Genomic DNA, 19,351 nt, shown 5'->3' with positions numbered 1-19,351 from the left:
GTGTGTTTTGCTGTTGGACAAACTGAAGAATGGCTGGAGGGAGGAGCATGTATTTAAGTCTTTACCTCTGCGCTCTAACTTTCACAGGATGCGAGTGTTGCTTCCTGGGGAAGTGAGGCCTGAAACTGGAATGTTTACTCTGCCTGGATTTGTGTCTCTGTCATAGAACAGGAAGCAAAGATGAAGCCGCAAACATACAGCGTGTTTAATATATAAAAGTAACAAGAATGACAAAAAAAAAAAAAAATGCAATGACTTCAACACATCTGCACTCACAGTCGTTAGTGTCTCACACTTCTCTGCTGTGACCTTGGTTCAGTCTTCTTAAGGGGGTCTTACACCGGATGTGCCATGCAGCCCAGTGCTGTGCACATGACAGTGGAAAGTAAAACACACTTGATGCGTACATTCGCATGTTACTTAAAACTAAACAATACAGATGCTGCTCTGTGGCATAGCAAAAATATGAACAGTGTCCTGAGTTGTAGCTGGGAGTCGCACAGCTGTACAGCTGTCGACTTGCTGCACTCGTGTACATACCCTAAAAGAATGAGAAAATTCCCAACCAGGTGGCACAATTAACATCAATAACTGGAAGGAATCTGATAGTGCTCTCTAATTTTTATCACTGTTCTTTTCCAAATATATACAGTTGAAGTCAGACATTTTTTTCCCCCTGAATTATTAGACCGCCTGCATATTTTCCCCCAACAGTAAGACGTTTTTTCAATAGATTTCTAAATATAATAAATTTAATAAACTAATTTCTTATAATTTTTTTTATCTTTGCCATGATGATAGTACATAATATTTGACTAGATATAGTTGTAAGTGAAGCTCAGGTCTCTTCCCTTGCGCACCTCCAGTAGGAGCTATTACCCGAATTTTAACCTGCATTATTTGGACTCAATCCACCATAAGCCTCTCTGCCCAGGACTGATTGCAGTGGCAGGTGTTTTACATTAGCACTCTCACATATAAACACCACTCTTTCACCAGTTCAGAGTAAAGTCTTAATTTGCCCAGCAGTCATAACCGATTGTTCTTTCATTTTGCTTTTGCCTTTCCCATTTCTTGACACCTTTGCCTGTTATATCGTCTGTGAATGTTCTCTGCCTGCTTCGAATCTTGCCGGTATACCAACCTGTTTTTATCCTCTCTGTTATTGTTCACTATCAGCTGTATAGTGGGTGACACTTTAAAATGAGCATTAATGCCACGCCTTGAACTGCTGCCACTCAAGGAGTAAGAACATGTTTTAGGTATGACCGCAGTTTGCGACTATGCCACTAGGGGCCACAAAGGGATGGGCTAATGAACAGAAATATTTTAATTTTTTTTAAGATTCACCCTTGTAGTTTTCGTTGCATTGCCTCTCTCCCATGCAGAACTTAATTATTATGTAGGCAACCACAAACTACAAGCCATCCGTCTTGCTCTAGGGGAATAGCATCATTGGCTAGATGATGCTTCCGTCCCGTTTATCATTTGGACCGACCACCGCAACCATGTGCTTTCTTAACGGAGTGTTCAATACCACATGACATGGCTCCTAAAACTCTTCCTGTGGGCAGAATAGGCTCGGAGGGAGAATCTCCCTCCAAAGCAGCAGACCTGCTTGATGTTCTTTTCCATTATTATAATTAATATTTCTAAAAGAGTCAGTGAGGTGCAGGGTTTAAGAGGGAGACAACTCTGGGGAAAAAGCTGTTTCTCCTCAGTCTACTGCTTTTTGTCCGGAGGAGCCTGAAGCACCTGCCGGAAGGCAGGAGTGAAAACAGTCTGTAAGCGGGGTAAAAGGTGTCCTTCAGAATACTGCGTGCTCGGCACAGACAGTGTTTCTTCTGGATGTCCTCAATGGCTGGCAGTGTGGTCCCTGTGATGCGTTGGGCTGTTTTCACCACCCACTGCAGTGCCTTACGCTCAGCAACAGAGCAGCTTCCATACCAGACTGTGACACAGTTGGTCAGGATGCTTTCTATTGTGCAGTGGTAGAAGTTCACCAAGATGGCTGATGAAAGCTGGTTCTTCTTAAGTTGCCTTAAGAAGAATAGGCGCTGGTGAGCGTTTTTGACCATGTTGGAGGTGTTGGTGGTCCAGGAAAGGTCCTATGAGATGTGGGCCCCCAGGAACTTGAAGGATGAGACAGGCTCAACTGCCATACCATTGATGTGGATGGGATCATGTGAGCTTGTTTGTCCCTTCCTGAAGTCCACAATAAGCTCCTTGGTCTTGTTGGTGTTAAGAAGCAGATTATTGTCTGTGCACCAAGTGGCCAGATGCTGAAATTCCTTGTTGTAGGCAGTCTCATCATTATTGCTGATTAGACCAATCACTGTGGTGTCATCTGCAAATTTGATGATGGTGTTGGATCTGTTCACAGGCCTACAGTCGATGGTAAAAAGGGAGTAGAGGAAGGGGGTCAACACACAGCCCTGTGGTAGACCAGTGTTGAGTGTGACGGTGGTGGAGCAGATGTGGCCTGATCTGACATTCTGAGGTCTGTTGAATGTTGCAGAGAGACGTGTCGTTATCCAGGTCTATGAGTTTGATCATTAACTTGGAGGGTTGGACAGTGTTGAATCCTGAGCTGAAGTCAACAAACAGCATCCATGCATAAGTGTTTTTATTGTCCAGGTGTTTGAGTACAGAGTGCAGTGCTATGGAGACTGCATCTTCTGTGCTCCTGTTGCCACGGTAAGCAAACTGTGGATCCAGTGTGGATGGCAGAGAGTCTTTTAGATGTGCCAGGACCAACTGCTCGAAGCACTTCATGATGATGGGTGTGAGGGCTACAGAACGGTAGTCTTTTAGCCATGTTGGGCTGGAGTGTTTAGGCACTGGCACAATAGAGGTGGTTTTAAAGCATGTTGGCACAGCTGCTAGGTTCAGCGACAGGTTGAAAATGTCTGTGAATACCACAGCGAGCTGTTCTGCACATGCTTTGAGGACGCCCCCAGGAATACCGTCTGGTCAAGCAGCCTTACGCACATTGATCCGACTCAGTGCGGTGTAGACTTCTGAGGAGGTGAGTGTGATAGGTGAGTGGTCGGTTGAGGAAGTGATCCTGGTGTAGGGTTCTTTACAGTCTCTTTCAAAGCAGGCATAAAAGTCATTTGACTCGTTCAGGAAGGAGACGTCTGTGGGTGTGGACTGGCTGGGTTTGTAGTTGGTGATGGCCTGGATGCCCTGCCACATGCGATGAGGATCAGAGTTGCAAAAGTGCTCCTCTAACCTTAGCTTGTAACAGTGCTTGGCCTTTTTGATACCCCTCTTCAGATTTGCACTGGAAATGCTGTAGGCCTGTGCATCCCCTGATCTGAATGAAGTGTTTTGTGCCTTCAGCAGCAAGGAGTCGCACCTCCTTGTTCATCCATGGTTTCTGATTCGGGTATGCAGTGATCTGTTTCTGGGTTGTAACACTGTCTATGGTGGTGATAATATATTCCAGAACTGAGGAAGTGTAACAGTCAATGTTTGTGTGAGAGCCACGTGTGACCTGGGAAGCAAACATACTCCAGTCTGTGTGTTGAAACCTGTCCTGGATTGTGGAGTCAACCCCCGCTGGCCACACTCTGATGGTCCTCACTGATGGCTTCACACAGTTGATGAGGGATGTGTACTTAGGGGTAAGGAACAAAGAAAGGTGATCTGATTGACCCAAGTCAGTAACATGTTTACATATTAATAGCGCAATAGTTAGTTCAATACGAACAAACTGAATAAACAAAGAGCATTGGTCGCTCACTTACCAAATCTGTAGAGACAGGACAATCACCAGCAAATAGAGCCGCATCTTTATTAAGAGAACAGTACAAGCGAATCCGAATCTCAGCGTTTGCAGATGAGAACAGCTCTCAGGTAAACAATGTTCCTCCTTAGACACGTAAGTTGTTGTTGTCGAGCATCGCGTACACTGTTATTCCACGCGTGACTCCAGCTGCGCTCTCACAGAGAGAAAATGAAAACAAAACTTAACGGCAGCAAACTATAAAAGCAACACTTCATGCTTGTTTTGCCAACCCAACGTGGCGTCTCTGTCGTCTAAACACTGTGACAGTAATGAATATTAATGAAGTTGCACAATAGAGCGCGCTGATTGGTTTGAACCAAGCCTTACTCATGCATTAATGCAGCACACTCTGAGACGTAATAAGGTCCACTCTGGTACAGACGTCCAGTCTGCATGCTGTAATACACGCTATTATCTCATGGCCGTGACGCAGCTTCAAAAATTCGTTTCAAACCGGAAGTACAAATTTGCTTGAAATAACGCAAAAACAACCAATTTACACTTTTTAGTGAAATATAGGTGTCCTAATAGTGTTTTTAGCAGTGTGGGACACATATACGAATTTCAACAGCTCAAAAAATGTGTTTTGGTGTTTCGTGACCCTTTAAGGTTTTGTTTCCCCTTGTGTGGCAGAAAATGTTTTGAGGGAATTTGGGGAGGCCTGACTTTAAGTTTGAGTGATCCCCCGCAAAAAATAAAAGTAGCTTCCGGGTGAGCAGTCTGTTGTTTGCTGATGGCTGCATAAAGTCCGTTCATAGCAAGCTTGGCATCAGCATCTGGAGGAATATAAGCAGCAGTCACAATGGTGGATATGAACTCCCGTGGCAGATAATACGGTCTACATTTAACCATTAGAAATTCCAGGTTAGAAAGTTTGTGCACCAAGCTTTGTTAATATAAAGGCATAATCCTTTGCCTCTGGTCTTACCGGAGTCATCCGATTTTCTGTCTGCTCGGAATGAGTGGTGCTCCGTTAGCGATACAGCGTTGTCTGGTATCCCGCAGTTTAGCCATGTTTCTGTGAAAATCATGACGTTACAGTTCCATAATCTTTTGCTGTGGTTGATGCGCAGTCGAATCTCATCCATTTTGTTCACCAGTGACCGTACATTGGCAAGAAAGATGCTGGGTAACGAGAGCCGGTGTGGTGTTAGCTTTAGCTTAGCTCTTAGCCCACCGCGCTTCCCCCGCATTTGTTTACGATCTCTACGCTGCCTTCGAGCACTTATGCTGATTGACGTTTTCCTCCCGCTCTTCCTTCATTCCATAGATACGAAGATTTTACCGGCGGCTATATTGATCTCATCGTTTACTTTTTGCTCCATTTCACTGACTTTCTTTTGCATTTCTTCCACTCGTATCTTTATTGTAGCGTTTTCTATTTACAGATCGACTACTGCTTGATGACAGAAGTCCAGCGATTTTTTAAGACCCTCGATTTGCATCGTATTGTGTTTCACAGCTTTATCAGTTATATCTGCTCTTTCGTTGATTTTGGCTGTAATAACACAAATTATATTGTCCTTTATTTCAGTCAAAGAAGGATCAGAATTTACTTGTAACGTTATCTGTTCTTTGCGTGCTTTCTTTGAGAGTTTTTTATCCGGTGTGTTTGGACTAGAATCACACACCCCTTTACCATCCTTATAAGCTTTACAGGAGAGTGTATGTCTTTCTCTTTGACAGTAATTACCTCCATTTCTTCCGTGGTACACAGTTCACTCCATGTTAACACTGAGTACCGAAATGTGCACTAAACAACAAAAACAGGTTCGTAAAATGATCCTACTTGTAAACTATATACATCCGGTAACCAAATATTACGGCAACTATATTACATAATCTTTTATAACTCTGTGTTACAAAACTTATAACGTTCTTCAAAAGCACAACACAACTGCTCTCTCCGCCATCTTGGCCGGAACCACGCATCCGCTTGTTCGCTTGAGTGCGCGCTGCGAATGTGACGTCTTGGCAGAGTTTGCGGAGGTGCGTGATGCGGCGTCAGGCAAAAATATCATTTTAGCTTAGCACGAGCTAAAGTAAATCACGTCTACTCAACCCGCCATTTTAGCACCGTCTCTTCGCAGCCCATTTGTCAACAAATCAGGTGAATCCACCATGGCTGTGGAAGAAGATCAACTGATGGAGATTGCAAATGATGGCGGCCTTTTAGGGGCTGTTCGCATATTGCGTATTTCTAGAGTCTGCACAAGTTAATTGTTTTCAATGGAGGTGCGCGGCTTGCATGAACCCCGTGTCGCGAGCGCACCACGAGTCACGTGACAAGAATTGACCGATCAGCTTCAGCTTGTATGGAATATTCTTATTTTGGTAAGATTATTTTTCTCAGACAAACACAGAACACACAAACACTGAAGTCCTTTGTACTTTTCTCCATAAATAAAACTTGTATCAGAGAGTGACAGCAATATTTTGTCAGTTTGTCATCCTCTGAGAAAACGGTTGATGGTCGCATAGCAACCTACAAAACTAACCCCCCCAAATTTGTATTGTTAATCCGTCCTCCACAAAAACACTCACTGATTCGCCTCGCAGCAATCCTCTTATTTTTTTTTTGTAATTCAGTTTTTTTTTTATTTCCGATAGTGAGAATATACAATTTTTACAATCAGATAACAAAATACTTTTAACAGATATAACCCCATATATATTTCCCACCCCCCCACCCCATTATACGCACATCAGGAAACACAGAATAACTATAGTTTAGACCAAGCTGTTAGATAATTTCCATTAAGTTGTCATCCGTAGCATCAGATGAGGGTTAAGTGTCCAAGATTTCTTTGACGTTGCATATGTAGATTTTCCATGCCGTAAGAATGTCCACTTTGGCATGGTTGATCCGTGCTGATGACAGTTCCAGATATAGTATTTCCAATAATGAATGTAACCAGTGCTTAACTGAGAGATCATGAGGAGGTTTCCACCTTTGTACCAACATTTTCTTTGTAGCAGTTGAAGCAGCTAACCACAATTTACGGATCTTTGCATTTAAGGGAAATTGAGAGTTATCATTCAATAGTAACAGTATAGGGTCTTTGGGGAAACAAATTTTTGTAACTTTAAATAAAATGTCCAGTACCGAATCCCAAAGTTTTTGTACCTCCGGACATTCCCACATCATATGTAAAAAGGTATCTGGACGCTGTGGTTCACAGAACTTACAATATGGATCTGGAGATAAACCTATGATATGTCGTATACGTGTGGTTAAATATGCCCTGTGGATAGTTTTAAAATGAATAAACTGGTGATTAGGGTTTGTGGAAGCGTGGAATGTATTATGCCATACAGTTTCCCAATCGATAGTTGTATTGGGTCGAGACATATCAGATAGCCATAGTCTTTCTTTTGAGAAACTATGTGCATTAATATTAGAAAGACAGCAGTAGAGATAGGAAACAGTTCCTTTTCTTGGAGCATTATATATCCATTTCACAATCGGGTGGGTATGAAGATCCTTACCCCATGGTGTCTTATGAGCCTTTAGTGTTGCCCTTATTTTAAAATATATAAAAAGAGTGTTGGGAGATATATTAAATTTGTTAACCAGCTCTTGAAAATCTAAAATAGATTTTTCTCCATTTATGTCTTTTAGTGTTAGAATACCTTTATTGGCCCATGATGGTTGATTAAAAGGTTGTCTACCAGAAAGTAGGTTCACATTGTGCCACAGAGGAGAATGATTATGCCAGGTGGTTCTGGAAGGAAAATAAGTTTCTACCTTTTTAAAAATTTGGAGGGTATAGGATAAAATAGGTCCATAGCGCAATATACATTTCCTATGGTTAAAGCCTGAGAACAGAAAGTCTTGCAGACGTGTTGGAAAAATAAGGTCTTTTTCTATTTCTTTCCAAGAACATTGCATATCAGGTTCGAACCATTTCACAACTGAGAGCAGAATAAATGACCAGTGGTATAATTTGAAGTTAGGGCAGGCCCATCCACCCTCTGTTTTGTTTTTTTGGAGAGTGGACCATTTTACACGGGGACGTTTTCCATTCCAAACAAATTTGTTTAAAATCGAGTCTAACTTTTTCCAATAGTTTGGAGGTGGAGGGAGGGGAAGCATGGAGCTTATGAAATTAATTCTGGGCAAGATATTCATTTTTATTGTTGAAATTCTGGCTGGTGGTGATGAGGGTAGGCGCATCCATCTCTGGATATCAGCCTCAACCTTACTGTAAATTGACATATAGTTTATTTTAGGTATGAGTTGTAAGGTTGGGCTCAGCTCAATTCCTAAATATTTGACTTTTGTTGATATTTTTATATTAGTATTATTAGTAACATTATGGCCAATTGGATTAAGGGGCATCAGAACTGATTTAGAGTAGTTTATTTTGAAACCAGAAATTCTTCCAAATTCATTTAAAGCTGTGAGGGCATTGGGTAGTGAATTTTGTAAATCTGATAGAAATAGAAGTATGTCATCAGCATATAAAGAGATAGAATGGACAGATGAGCCTAACTGAATTGGGGTAATGTTTTTACATTGTCTAATAAATTGAGCCAGTGGTTCTATTGATAGATTAAACAAAAGAGGAGAGAGAGGGCAACCCTGTTTTGTTCCCCTCTTAATACAAAAAGTGTCTGAAATAATTCCCACTGTAGTTACTCTAGCCAAGGGGTTAGAGTATAGAGTTTGAATCATCTTAATGAATTGATCGCCAAAATTAAAGTTTTTCAGTGTGTACCATAAATAGCCCCATTCCAAGCGATCAAAGGCTTTTTCCGCATCTATAAGGAGGAGGCCACTAGGTTTTTTCAACTTTCCTGATTCAGCTATAACGTGTAGTACTCTGCGGACATTATCTGAAGCTAAACGTCCTGTTATAAAACCAGCTTGGTCTGGATGAATTAATTTACTTATTACTGATTGTAGACGCTTGGCGATAACTTTAGCATAAATTTTTATATCTTCATTAATCAGAGAAATAGGTCTATAGTTGGAACATTCAAAAAGATCTTTTTCGGGTTTAGGTAAAACAGTAATTAAAGCAGTATTAAGATCTTTATGAAAATGGCCTTTGGTTATGGCCTTGTTTATTGTTTGTAGCCAAATGTGTCCCAGTAAGTCCCATAGTACTAGATATAATTCGCCAGGGATGCCGTCAATACCTGGAGATTTCCCTGTATGTAAATCCCTAACTGCATTATGTAATTCATCTAGAGTTATTTCTGAATCTAGGTTGTCAGCATCTTCCTTAGAAAGTTTTGTTAAGTTTAAAGACTCAAAAAAATTTTCTAAATGATCCGTGTTAGTTTGTATTTCTGAAGAGTATAATTTTTCAAAAAACTTCTTAAATGTTTTGTTAATATCTGAGGGGTTTGAGGTGAGAACCTGTTCAGAGTTTTTTATTGCATTTATATTAAAGCGTTGCTCATGTTTTTTTAAAGTGAGTGCAAGGAGTCGGCTCGGTTTGCTTCCATCTATGTAGTATTTATGTTTTGTGATGTGCATCAAGTATTCGGTTCTTTGTCTAAGCAGGTCATTAAGTGTAGCTCTTTCTACCTTTAATTTTTGTTGTGTTTCTGTTGCAAATTTCTTTTCTAATTCCCGCTCCAATTCTCCACACCTTTTTTCTAATGATGATATTTGTTGAAGGTAATTCTTTTTAAGCCTTGCAGAAAAACTAATTGCATTATTTCTTAAAAAACCTTTAATAGAGGCCCAAAACATGTCTTGGTTGGAAACAGAATTTTGATTAATGCTAATAAATTCAGTTAATTCTGATCTCAGTTGTGAAATATATTCCTCGTTTTTGAGTAAAAGAGTATTGAATCTCCATCTAGAGGGTTTGGTCAGTGTACTAAATTGCAGCGATGTTGTTATTGCATTGTGGTCAGAAATACTTTGTGGTAGAAATTCAATGTTCTTTACACATGAAAATATCATAGGAGATAGTAAGATGTAGTCTATTCTTGAATAGGATTTATGTCTTGGTGAGAAGTAAGTGTATTCTTTCACATTAGGGTTGAGCAACCTCCAGGTGTCACTCACGTTTAGGTCTTTAGTAAACCAATTTAATGCTTTTGAAGACTGGGGTTGTATCATTGGGATTGAAGGATTTGATCGATCTAAAACGGTGTCCATTACCGTGTTCATGTCTCCTCCAATAATAAGTGAATATTCATTATAGGCTAAAAGAGTTTTTGTAATGTCTGGGAAAAAAGGAGCATCATAAGAGTTTGGGGCATAAATATTGACAAACATTAGCTTCTTTCCTCCTATATTAGTACAACAATATGCCATTCTACCATTATTGTCTGATCCTAAATTTTCAATACTGAAAGTATGATTTCTTTTAAATAATATTGCCACCCCTCTCTTTTTAGAGTTATAACCTGAAGATACTATAGGAATATAGTGTTTGTTTTGTAATCGCTGGACATCTGCTATCCTTAGATGGGTTTCTTGGATAAGTGCAACGTCTATGTTTTTCCTGCGAAGATAATCTAAAAATTTAGTCCGTTTACTAGGAGAGTTTAACCCTCTGACGTTAAGAGACATAATATTCAAATTAACCATAATCTCTGAACATAAAGCTTTCACAAATAAACATGTAAAGATTGTAGTAGTAGGTGCAATTTAAACATAGAAATTTCGTGGATATATATGAAAAGAATATAAAAATTTCTGCGTATTTTATTCCTGAGTGCCCCACCCTTTCCCTAACCCCCTCAATAACGAGCGTCTGTGGCGATCGCGAGGCAATGTCTTAACACTATTCGCCTTCCAGTACCTCCTTGATATTAAACAGCTGAGGAACGTTACAACCATCAGTGTATCAGCATCAACTCTATTTAAACATGTAACAAGTTTTGAATTCGGGCTGTTCCAATCTTAAACCAAGAAACTTAGCCCCCACCTTGTCGACAAAAAAAAAATAACTAAAATAAATCAATAAAAATAAATAAATAAAAAATAATAAAATAAATAACTAAAATAAATAAATAACATAACAAATAATAGTAAATATATATATAATAATAAAATAAATAGTATTAAATAAATAAAATTAGTATCATGAATATCTAACCGTAACTTTAAACACCAATAAAACAAAATAATAATATTAATAGTAATAGTTGTTTACCGTATAATTTGGTCATTTAGGGGGCTAAGAAATGTTTCTAATCATGTCATTTAAGTGTTGCTAAGTCCAATATTGTCTCCTTAATCGGTTTCCTCCATTGCCTCCTGGAGCTGAGGATATAAAGACCTGCGAGCCGGCGCTGACGTTGTTCGCTCCAGTCCCTCGATGTATTTCTCGGCTTCATCCGGCGTCTCAAATGAGTATTTTTGGCCTTTGAATGAGACTTTCAGTATTGCTGGGTAAATTAGAAAAGTTTCCGCACCTTTTTGTTGGAGTTTGGATCTGACGGCCGAGAACGCTTTTCTCTTCTGTGCGGTCGCGGCGCTGTAATCTGCATAGAATTCCAGACGCGCTCCTCCGGGTAGTGTGGGCTTTGCTTTACGTGCACCTTGAAGTATGGCCTGCCTGTCCGGATAACGAAGGAGTCGAAAGATCATCGCTCGTGATCTGTTTGAGTTAGAATTCGAGTAGACTCGATGAGCTCTGTCAATCTCTATTGGATTTGAACGCCCTGACAGGTCCGGGATCCATTTAGGGAGCGTTTTCTGAAGGAAGCCGATAGGGTCGTCTCCTTCCATTCCCGCAGGTAAGTTGACCAGACGGATATTGTTGCGTCGTGAGCGATCTTCCAAATCCGTGCATTTTCGTTGTATTTGGTCAAGCTGAGACAAGCAATGATTTGTATCTTTTTTAGTTTTGCGAAGGTTTCCTTGTAGATCATCTACTTTTGATGTTATCGACGCCATGTTCTTACCCAGAGAGCCTATTTCTTCTTTTATAGCTCGAAGAACAGTTCCATTTTCATTAATGTAGTCATTGAAAGGAGCAAGAGCGGACTTTATTGCCTCTGTTAACATGCCGAAGACCATTTCACGCAAGGCTTCCTGCTGCGCTTCGATTGCATGGCTGACGATGGAGGCCACGTCGTCATCAAGCGTTTTTAGTCGTTTGTTTCCTGTAGCTTGTTTTTGAGGAGACATCGTCTTTTTACTAGTTGCCATTCTTTAGAAGGAGTTGATGTTCTATTTTAATTAGGAATTTATCCTCAATTTGAAGAAAAAAAAAATGTTATAATCGGAGGTATTTGTAAGGAGCTCAGTGCCGAGCAGCCATCTTGCAGCGCGCGCCACCGGAAGTCCAGCAATCCTCTTATTGATAGAGCATAACAAAAAACATGCAAGTGTTGAATGATAACAGCCTATATTATTATTATTTTTTTCTTAACCAGTGTGAATACTGATATTTTTGTTATTGAATTTCAAATAGGGTGAATTTAAAGACCAAAGGCTTACGTTTTTCAGTTACAAATGGCCCACTGATGTTTTGCTTTCATATTTTACATTAGGCTATTATTCAATCATTCATTCATTTTTTCGGCTTAGTCCCTTTATTAATTAGGGGTCGCCACAGCGGAATGAACCGCCAACTTATCCAGCTCATGTTTAACGCAGCGGATGCCCTTCCAGCTGCAACCCATCTCTAGGAGACATTAGGCTATTATTTTTGCATTAACATATCTAGATATCGTAATAAATATACAGTTAGTTTGAAAACAATATTTTTTGTCATCATTACTGCAAACTTATATGAGCGAATATGTCATTAAATGTAAAGGGGGCCCTAGAACATTTTTCGGGGAAAAAGGGGGTCTCAGGCTGTACTACAACATACTTTTACATGGCATTTCTTCGCAAACCTTTAAACTTCAAACCATTAAACTGGCTTAGTGAAGTAAACAACATTTGACAGCAACAGTGTTTCTCTGAGCTTTCTTTGCCACTTCATTCACTTTTACCCCTGTACATGAGGAGGTATTCATAAACTTTTCTTTTTATATTTTTAAATAATATTTGCACAAATTTCATACAGAGATTCCTGTCTCAATCTCTTTAATCACTGTAAAAACCATTTAATGCAGATATTGAGTTGGAATATAGTACAATATCTCTTAATTGTTAATTGTTTTCATCCATTGGGTGCTTAGTAAAATTGGCACCTTCTCTTAACAGTCTTATATTTTAAAAGGGTAATATAGGAAGACTTTTTTTTGGTTTACATAATTTAAATAAACTAAATTTAATTTAAACTAAAATAATTTAAATCATAAAGTAATTTCCATAAATCATGTTTTTCATGTGCTGAAGGCTCCTTATCCTGTTCTTAAGGGATGATATTTTATTTAATCTTCTTTCCTAAGCAAGGATGCTGATGCTGAAATGCACACTATACTGCCATTATATATTACTGGTCATTGTGCAGTATACTATTTTCAGTGATTGTTGACTTGCTCCCAAATATACCCAAGTTATTTGTCTGCTATTTGCTTTGTGTCTGTTGCATAATTTCTATCCATACTCCAAGCATTGACCACCTGCTAAATTTTCTGTTCTGATCTCAAACCTAGGCAAATAACTGAGAAACCATTAATCTGAGGCTGGATTTTTATGATGTCATCATCTAGACTCCTTACGAAGTATTTTATAGTATTTCAAAAATACAAAAATACAAGACACTAGTGTTCATTTTCTTTTCGGCTTAGCCTCTTTATTAATCCGGGGTCGCCACCGCGGAATGAACCGCCAACGTATCCAGCACGTTTTTTTAATACAGCGGATGCACTTTCAGCCGCAACCCATCTACACTGAAGTATTTTGATTTAAAATTTTAACCCATTTTCACAAACTCATTAAATACAAATGACAAAATTATATTTTATATTTGAAATACATGTAGGCTATCATATATACTGCCCATCCCTATACATAAATAGCCAAAGATGAGATATGAAATTACATCACAATGCAAAGAAAAAAAATCTTATATTTGAAATATTATATTTGACGGTGAAATGCAGTGTTAGGAGAAAAGCAAAAAACGCTATTTTCCAGAGTTAAAAAAATGAAGGGACTGCTTATCGCTGTCCACTTCTGGTACAGAAGGCGGCGGTAATGCACCATTGTAGTTGGATACCAACCGCCGATAAACATCAAAGAAGACGAAGAAGTGATTGCATATGTAGTTTTCACTTCTTGTGCCTGCGCAGAAGGACGTTAACGCAGCTGAGTTGCATTGTGGCGTTAAAAATTTTGGAGATACAAGCAGCCAGGAGTAGCAGTGTTTTCTCACCCGTTGTGTTATGGGAACAGGGTCAACAGCAGTGAGTCTGTTCCAGGTCTGATCTGGATTACTGGCTGGTTTGACTCAGAGACAAAACAACAGCCATGGAAATCCCTTTTAACGTTAGCATCTAAAAACTGAAGCGGACGCTTGACATTGAAAAGGGCTTTATCAATTTCTACGAATACTTTGTTTTTGTAAGTATATTTTCCAATTAACTACACATTAAATACATTTCAAATAAAATCAATGTATACTTGCTATTGACTAATGCAATGCTTAGACGTCTTGTTGTTAAATAGCATTAGCGGTGAACTAACGTACGCTAAACCTGCTAATAATTTTTGCTAACACATTACGTCGGGCGTTTCCCCTAAAACCGTTTATAGTTACGTGTTGTTTTAAATAACGACCGTGGTGTTTTAGAGCAGTATAATTTCTTAATGATCAACGTTACAGTTAAATCATGGGGTCATTGTGAGGGACGTTTTCAGGAAGTATTCTATGCGCTAACCGGCTAATTGCGTTACCAGAAGAGCTCAGCTAAGTTACTTATAATATATATGATGTTGAGATAAGCATACATATACCATATTCTTTCATAATAGAGAAAGTTGTTTCGGATATGCTACAATAACAACAGTTCATAGAAGGAAGGTTTCTATTACTTTACGTCACCGATTTTTGTAAGTTAGCTCATATACATAGATTTTTATTTCTTAGTGCAGTAGTTAGTCTAGATCTGAGTCTAGCATTTTTTTACATGAAGTGACACGAAATCTGACGTACAGATGCCACTGAGTGTATTGACACTTCCGGTGGTATGTCCGGTTTTTACTGTCATGTGTCACTCAGTAGTGACATGTGTAGTGTCTAATATTTAGTAACTTAAACTGCAATTCATCGACTCCACTTGGGGAGCTGGCTCCAGGAAGTCCAGGTGATTTCTGACTGCAAGGGAAATAGGCCATTTTTACAGCTGATAAAACATGTTTACAGCCTGGTACAAAAGATAGCTTTGGTGTATATGTATATGTGGTGTATATTTGGTGTGATTACACTTCTTGACAACTGTGAGGGGGTTGATTTATTTATTTATTTATTTTATAATCCAATTAATTTTTATTAAGTTATATTAAGTCGGCATAATTAAGGGCATGGCCACTTGAGTGACAGCTCTCGCTGCTCGCTGTCTTGTCACCCCAACTGATTACGGCTAATTAGCTGCTGAGCTCGGCATATACATTGTATTTTTGTTTTGGTTAACGTTTCTTTACGTAGTCAGTTGCCTTTTGGGATTATTCCAGCAGCAGTTTTAACATGAAGTGACACAACATCTGTAGTACCAATGTCACTGGCACATGCCACTGAGTGTAGTTACAATTCCGGTGGCAAGTCCAGTTTTCACTGTCATGTAAGCTGTGTTAAATGTGATTGCAGCTACATGCCACTTCATGTCATGGCACTAATGTCAGTGCATGCCACTAATGTCAGTAGGCCTAAATGCCACTAATGTCAGTGCATGCCACTAATGTCAGTGACACTTGTCAGTAATGTCAGGGACACATGCCAGTAATGTCAGTGATCTTGTGACATGTGCCAGTAGGTGTCAGTATAAGCACGTTATAAGCACATAATCTTTTAAGTTAGTCTTTGCTGTAATATTAAAAAAATATTAGGCAAATGACACCTATTATCTTACATGCATATATGTTATGAATTTACAACATGAATTTTATTCTAACTTTTATAAAGGATATTATTTAAAATACCTTAAAATGAAAATAAACAAGTTAAATAATAAATAAATTAATGAATTAACAAACATAGAGAAGTTCATATTGTAGCCCACAAAGGAACTGCCACAATGCAATAATATACAGCACAACAGATAAGTGTAACCCCTCCCTTACATAAGCATGCCACACTAAATTTGACTGACATGTACTATCAAATGACTAAACATTACGTACGAAAATAAATAAAATAAATGCTTTCAAATGAAAATGGAGTAGTCCAGCATATAAACTAACTTGCGATGAAATAAATCAGGTTAAAAGTCGCGTAATGATTAAATATGGTTTTGTGCGTGTTGATTAATGTCATTAAGCTTCGCCGGGTGTCGATGTCACTTCAGTGACATGCAGCGCAACACAGGTCACTACACATGCCACTACCGAGTGACGCATGACAGTGAAAACCTGGTATGTCACCGGAAGTGTCACTACACTCAGTGGCACGTTCTAGTGGCATCTATACATCAGATGTCGTGTCACTTCATGTTAAAACTGCCTCTCGATGATTTCCTACAATTATCAGATGATATAACATGCTGCGTGCATTTAATTGTGCTCACAAACTGATTAAGTTTCCCAGGTGATTGAAAGTATATACTTGTATACCATCTCTATAAACGTATTTGTTTTATTTAGCATCATTTATATTTTTCTTTAGACATGTAAAGCACTCCAGAATCTGACAGATTGATTAGCTGTAGGTTATAGAACAGTCATCTGAAGCATGTTCAGACAGTGTTATGCCTGGACCTAATAAATCTTGCATTTACTAACATGGACTATATCTGAAGTGTTGGGAAGTAATTCACGTTTTCCTCCTGTAGAAAAATGTCATAAGAACAATGCATAGTGGCTCAGTGTGTTATATCAGTGTTTTTAAAAGTCAAAACACTATATTAATATAGTGTACACAACCAAACACGTGGTCAGAACACAAACGTGTCGCATGTAGTAAAGTATTAAGCGTTCTCCCAAAGTAAAATCTGCTTAAGCCAGGTCCAAGCAAAATGCCAGCAGGTGTCTGTAGCTCCGCTCACTGTCCGCCTCTTTGACCTTGTTTGGTATCCCACTGTGGGTGCGATGATGTACGAACAAAATGGTGATGGTTGGTGGGGCCTACTTGTAGCTTCTTTTGCAGTGTTCAGAAATCTATGGGTGACATCAAGGATACTACGTCCATATCTTTTACAGTTTATGGTAGTGACCTGTGTCACTCAGAGCGTGGTGCTACATGTCGCTGCAGTGACATCGACACTCGGCGAAGCTAAATGACACCAATTAACACGCACAAGACCATATTTAATTATTATGCAATTTTTAACATGATTTATTGTGTCACAAGTTAGTTTATATGCTGGACTACTCCATGATGTTTAATTTAAAAACATTTATTTTATGTATTCGTAGTTATACTTCCGGTATTTGTTGCTACTATACTTAATATTAAATCATTTGACAGTACATGTCAGTGGATATCAAATTTATTGTGACATGCTTATCTGTTGTGCCTTATATTATTGCATTGTGGCGGTTCCTTTGTTGGCTAGAATATGGACTTCTCTGTTTGTTAAAAAATTTATTAATTTTAATAATTAATTAATTTTAATTTTAAGGTATTTTAAATGATATGCTTTAAAAAGTTATATTATAATAAAGTTATAATAAAATGCATGTTGTAAATACATAACATTTGGGCTGGGCGATAATTCGATATCGATAATTATCACGATATACAATTTTTTGATAAAATGATAATGACAGTTTGATAATTGCTCGATAATATTTACGCACTATGCAAAACATTGCGCAAGCATTTTGCAGCCTGCCCTTCCGACTGCCGCTTGCCGTACAAGTTTACAGCCATACAGTGTTAGTTGCACTGAAAGGAGTAAGAAAGAAATAAGGTAAAAAAAGGTCAGAGTCACAGACATTGTTGACAAGAAACGTCACTAGACTTCATGAGCTACTTCTTCGCTATCCGACACAAAACAGAGCAATGTGCACCACAAACTGCTTAGACGACTCGTGTCATTAAAAGCAGGCAACACCATGGCCTGTTTCACCAATTAAAACAAGACCACCCTTATGAAGATGCTAAGAAATTACAGACATAAACAAGTGTTGGCAAACCTGCGCAGCTACCCAGCAGAGGCTCATGTCATCATTTTCGAAAGCCGTGCCTAACAAGAACCCCCCCCTCAACCCATCTCATTGTAAAATGAGAGTCTGCATAGACCTATTCGTGCTAGTCTGTCAGACAAATTTGGTTAAAACACGTGTGGATATATCGGCGATATGCGCATAACAAGGTTTTATGCGACCCGCAATATGGGATGTCAAGAGGGTGACAGCATAAGTAAGGTAAACTGCACACACTTGATTATGTAATGCGTGGATGCGTCTCAGCACAAAGCCTAACTACACCTTTACATGCATGCTTAATCAGTCATCGATAAGGTCCATCAATTAAAGCGTTATTGAAATCAATAGATCAAGTAATCTTTAGCATCCCTAAATAAAATACATTAAAGTATATTTTACCCTAAATTTACCATACTCACCATTAAAAGGAGAGTTCAATCAAAACTGAAAATTCTGTGACTATTAACTCACATTGTTCCAAATCGGGTTTATTTTTTTTCTGATGTTGAACAATAATATCCAATAACTTGTAATGTCTTTGGTTGTTGAAAACTTGAACAAGTAAATGCTGAATTAAGATGGTTCTTTTGTTCATTATTTTATTATTTATATTGTCAGACAGCTAAAACATTTCACTAAATGTGTTAAATCAGCTGCACAAAGCCATTGGCATGCTGAAAATCTTATATAATTGATAGATATAAAGATTTTACATTTCTCGTGATAAATGTCGATATCGACTGATGAAAAAAATTATTGTGATAATTTTTTTTGCCATATCGCCCAGCTCTACATAACATATTTGTATTTAAGATAACAGGTTTCATTCGCCTAATCATTTTTCAATATTAAAGCAAAGAAAAACTATAGCCTTAATGTGCTTATACTGACACCTACTGGCACGTCACAATATCACTGACATGTAGGCCTACTGACATTAGTGGCATGTAGGCCTACTGACATCAGTGGCATGACATTAGTGACACGTAGGCCTACATTATTTCTTAATTTATTAGTAGTGACACTTTAGTATGTCAGAAAAGTCAGAAAAGACTCAAAAGTGATTCACGCAAAAGACACGATGTACACATGCGTAGCCAAATTCACATGCATAAAATCAAATTCATGTGCGTAAAATATTTATTTATATTCACAAAAAAAATTCACGTGCACGATATAAAAATAAATTTTCATAAAATACGTTCACAAATGCAAAACACCATTTGCAAATGTATAAGAGTATACAAAAAGTTTTGAATGTTTAAAACTTGCGAGTTCATCCTGAATGACAATGTGCAAATCCTCTTTCATGTACGACTCCCCCTGGATACGAGTGTGTGTATTTTTGAGACTTTCCTGGCAGAATCAGGGCAACTCGT

The 19,351-nt window shown here is 38.5% G+C and overlaps 1 protein-coding gene across 2 annotated transcripts in view; it reads left to right on the top strand.

Moving 5' to 3' along the window:
- The first annotated feature begins 13,932 nt into the window (after nucleotides 1-13,932).
- The window catches only part of si:dkey-237i9.1, a 66,199-nt gene continuing 60,780 nt past the window's right edge, over nucleotides 13,933-19,351 (top strand). For both annotated transcript variants that reach the window (XM_073954064.1, XM_073954063.1), the window contains exon 1: nucleotides 13,933-14,231. The gene's annotated coding sequence lies outside the window, so the exon portion shown is untranslated. The remainder of the gene's footprint in view (nucleotides 14,232-19,351) is intronic.

Source organism: Danio rerio, chromosome 6, assembly GCF_049306965.1.
Source record: "Danio rerio strain Tuebingen ecotype United States chromosome 6, GRCz12tu, whole genome shotgun sequence".
Lineage (NCBI taxonomy): Eukaryota > Metazoa > Chordata > Actinopteri > Cypriniformes > Danionidae > Danio > Danio rerio.
Note: the sequence above shows the minus strand (reverse complement) of the source record. Positions and strands in the feature narration are given on the sequence as shown.